This window comes from Penaeus vannamei, chromosome 29, assembly GCF_042767895.1.
Source record: "Penaeus vannamei isolate JL-2024 chromosome 29, ASM4276789v1, whole genome shotgun sequence".
Taxonomy (NCBI): domain Eukaryota; kingdom Metazoa; phylum Arthropoda; class Malacostraca; order Decapoda; family Penaeidae; genus Penaeus; species Penaeus vannamei.
Genome location: NC_091577.1, coordinates 21,954,464 through 21,959,463, shown reverse-complemented (window position 1 = coordinate 21,959,463; position 5,000 = coordinate 21,954,464).

The following is a 5,000-nucleotide window of genomic DNA, read 5'->3' as shown; positions in this document are numbered from 1 at the left end:
TTTGCATGCCTTCTCGCTTGCAGCTGCCACCGTTGGCTAGCCTGGTGCGAGAAGAGAGCAGCTGTGCATAAGACTCCCCTACCAGCTGTTAGCCTCTCCATCAAGACTTCTGCAGTGCCTCCTATTGGTCACCCATGGAAACCAGGCACCTTGCGGTCTTAGGTTTGACTGTGGTGGTTCTTGGAGCAGCAGGAGGTCTTAAAGATAGGGAGTCATGGCCTACCATCAACTCCTGCCCCCTGATCCCCTGGGGTTGATGGGTGACTGTGGGGAGGCGGACCCTATCACTTCGCCCCCCCCCCCCCAAGTTTCATGTTTCATACTGCCGTGTACGCTCCTACTGATGTTTGTAAACTTGATGTGAGAGATGTTTTATGCCAAGCTCACATCTGTGACAGACAATTATCCTCGGCGAGATATTCGTATTGTTCTGGGTGACTCCACTGCGGTATTTGCCTGTGACGCTGGAAGCCACAGAAGCTTGTCGCACTGCTCGTCTGACAGGGGATCGGGATTTGCTTTGGTCCCTGGTGGATAGACTCGGTTAATGCTGAGAGCGGATTAGTAACAGCTTATTAGGAGTCTTGCAAAGCAGGCCGAAGGCCATTTCTTAGCAAATGACCTTCGCCCTGCTTACCAAGCCCTGAAAAAGCTGAGCTCCAAGTCCTCCTCACAGACGACTGCAGTCTACTCAGTAAGTGGCCAGATCATCTCAGATTCTGTTGTGGTGCGGGAGCATTGGACTGAGCATTTTGAGCAATTGGACCAGGTTGATCCACCAACAGTTAGCTTAGATGCGGGTATTGGCAAGATCCTTTTGAGGGTTCCATCCATCAGCAAGATCCACCATCCCTAACTGAAGTTAAGGGTGTGATCTCGAAGCTGGAATAGTAAAGCAGCAGGTATATGCGGCATCCCAGCTGAACTGCTAAAGGCTTGTGGTGAACCCATGGCGTGGGGCTTGCATGTTATCTTGGCTGTCATTTGGCAATCTGGTACCGTTTCCCTGACCTGTTGAAGGGTGTGGCCTTTGCGCTCTGGAAGGAAAAAGGAGATCGATGGGATTGCAGCAATCACCAAGGCAGCGTGGGACTACAGCAATCACTGCTAAGTAGATGGCAGAAAAAATACTTAAAAAAAATATTTTAAGGTTAAATCCAAAAGGATTTTGAAAATGTTCTCCCATCTTCTACAAGATTTTTATTTTTGAATAGTGTATTTCCAGCTATTTTGTCAACATGGTCGAGAAATTGTAAGAGCCAGAATTATGAATGATGAAATCCTAAGTCAGATTCATCAACGACAAACCCACAGGTGTTGAAAGACATAAATAACCTCGTAGTGCAAGAGCTGCATTTGACGCGGTAAAATCTCCAATAGAAATACATGTATTTTCGAGTGAGACATATGCCGTCTTTTCCAGCGAATGCGGCAAACGCGACAGGAATCGAGCAGGCGGTACACATTCATCGAGAGTGCGAATCCTGCCCAAAGGGTCTGAGATTGAAAAGGAGGGGCATCCACCGTAGGCAACGGCCTCTCCTTACCAAAACCAGTCCTTTGAAAGAGCGCACCGACTCAGCCCTTGCGGGAGAGTCTGTGCCGTAAAACCCCTTAATTTCCATCTCTCGTGCTGTGAAGTTGTTCGTTCTCATTCATTCTTCAATTTACACATACCCCAATGTAATGAGAATTCCTACACGAAGCCACATTCAGACAATGGACAGAAAAGCCGCCAAGTGCCTAATGCCAAGGACAAATCGGGCAGGAGTGTACCACCTTCGTCATTCCGCCCTAGAAAGCCTCCATTATTATGTATTTCCGTTTCTTTTTACCTTTTTTACCTCAGCGACTCGGTGTCCGTTCGCGTCTCACCTGTTGCCCTTTTCGCTGCATCTGCACAAAATGCCATTGAGAAAGGTTAGGGTCTCTATTCATCGACCTCTTCCACGTCGATCCACGTTTTATCTACGCATCTAGTAACGTGAAATGCAAGTGTATGTGTGTGTGATTATTTACACACACACACACACACATATACATATGTCTATACATACATATATAACAGTATATGTAAGTATACAAATATAATTTCAGATATAAGTATATATATATATATATATATATATATATATATATATATATATATATATATATAGAGAGAGAGAGAGAGAGAGAGAGAGAGAGAGAGAGAAAGAGAGAGGGAGGGAGGGGGAGAGGGAAAGAGAGAGAGAGAGAGAGAGGAAGGGAGGGAGGGAGGGAGGGAGAGAACGAAAGAGAGAGGGAGAGAGAGAGAGAGTGAGAGAGAGAGAGAGAGAGAGAGAGAGAGAGAGAGAGAGAGAGAGAGAGAGAGAGAGAGAGGGAGAGGGAGAGAGAGAGAGCATATGTGCTTTAAGTCGTTTAGATGGATGTTGGGGTAGGTCAGCATTTTTTCACATTAGTCATGGGATATTTTATTCCACAAAAAGGGAAAAAAGTAACCGACTGCGATTTTTTATCATTATTTTTTTTAACTCTGCTATTCGCCATTTACACTGCAGTCAATTATATAACAAAAAAGCAATGATATGTCCATTTCAAAATGAATGGATGAACTTACAAAATCACACTTTTTTTTCTTTCTTTCTTCTCAATGTAAACGTAAATCAAAATTAAGCAACATCTATATTACACTTAACTGATTATACAACATATTCGCCTTCAACTATGGGGACAAGAAACACCTGTTTCTTAATAAATCACTTTTGACTTGTCTAACATGACAGTAAATTGCCAATTAGCCAGTTGAATATTTATCAAAATGTTCCTGTTTTAAATCACTGTCGTGTTTTTGAATAATATGAAATCTTCCCCCCCCCCACTACTTTTTTTCCTGTCCTTGTATGTGAACGAATACAGCGACAGGGTAATCATATTTCTTTTAATAAGTTGTTTAATTATTGTAATCATTGCTGTGTTTTTTTCCTTAATTACTATAACCGTTAAAATAGTTGTTAGTGTCGTTTTCTGAAATACCTAAGTATATTTACCAGTCATGTTAATCATTATCATTATTATTATTATCATAATGTTTTTATTATCATTATTGCAGCTCTTATCTTGTATAGGATTACACTGTGGTATTGCAAAAGTTGTCTTTTCTAACACCACTGTGAATCCGTTGCGGCAAAAAGTAATTGCAATATTAATATATAAATCTTCTCGTGAATCGTATATACTTTACAAAAGAAATCTCTGCACCAGTGAGTTAAAATTCCAGTAGATATGTTAATTCAAAATATAATTATGCATTTTTTATTGCAAAGTACGATAATTATCATAATCTTTACAGACATCACTAAAATAATTGCGAAATAGCAACCCAGTTTTTAGGCGCAATTGGCACATTATTGCTAATTACACTATCTTGAGGGTTATTGTAGATTGCATGTTGCTTATATCAACCAATATAACTTCCCCATAGCAAACATGATACCAAATGTCAGTTCATAGATTGAAAATAAACCTTGAAATTCAGCGCTTTCTTCTTCTCTCTCTCTTTCTCTCTCTCTCTCCTTGTCTCTACCGCTTTCCATCTTTCTCTTTCTCTCCCTCCCACTCCTTCTCTCTCTCTCTCTCTTTCTCCTTGTCTCTACCGCTCTCCATCTCTCTCTCTCTCTCTCTCTCTCTCTCTCTCTCTCTCTCTCTCTCTCTCTCTCTCTCTCTCTCTCTCTCTCTCTCTCCCATTCTCCTTCTCTCTCTCTCCTGTCTCTCCTCTCTTTTCTCTCTCTTCCTTGTCTCTTTCCCTCCATCTCTCCTCTCTCTCTCTCCTTCTCCCTCTCTCTCTCCTCTCCCTTCTCTCGCTCCATCCCTTTCTCTCTTCCCCCCTCTCTCCTCTGTCACTCTCCCTCTCACTGTCACCACTCCACTATTTCCTGATAACTTCGTAATTACTTAGTTAATTAAGGTGGAGCAGTTACTTCTCGATAGTACTTTGATCATGTTAGCGACACTTTCCTTCTGTCTATTCTTTAGACTTCGTTCTAGTTCAAGAATATATCAGTAAACTCGTATTGATATACTGGAATAACCATTCGTGGTGGAGTGGATAACGAAACACTTAATAATGCAATAATGCTATAGTTCAGTATTTACACGAGAACGACTGGCTTCTCGCTTGGCCTTCTATACGCGACTAATACTGAATGGGGTAATTTTACTAGCCTCTCACAATCCCCTTAATATTTACGCTTGATCTTGCCTTAATATATAGATAATATCTATACATGTCCATAACAATATATGTGTGTCAGTAATAACAAATATATAACCTGGTTATGGCTGTGACAGTCACATGAAATATATACTTCAATACTATAAAAGGATTAACATAATTACCTACTACCATCCCCATGACGTGGAAAGTGCCCTATGACCTGTTAACTTGTTTGTTGTGTGGAACTGTGGAATACTTATTTTTGAGTCCCTGTGACATCACTCAGTGAAAATGAAATGTGTATTTTTTTCTAGAGGGAAAATATATGTCTTTTAACGCAATTCTATGAATTACAAAGTGGATACATCGCTGAAAATAACTAAATATCTTATATATATGATCAATGGATGATTTTTTTTCACAATATAGTCTCCAATCTTCTTTCCAGTAATGAAAGTGAACGCATTCGCGAAATATATTTCCTCGGAGTGGGCTTCAGCAAAGAAAATGAAATAGTTACCTTGTTGCATATGAAGTTTATCCCGATCAGCACCTGCATAGATCAAATATTTCTAAAGTATGTTTCATGTTTGATATTATAGGTTTATGTGAAACATGAGTAGAAAACAAATCACGTTGATTATACACTAGATATAGGTAATCCACTTCATTTAATAGCATAAATATTGGATATAACTAACTTTTACACTTATTTTGTTTACTCGCAATTAATAAGAAAACTAACTGTAGTTTTCGATATCAGTGGCAGCCTGATCATATATAGCCAAAATAGTGACAGCCTCTA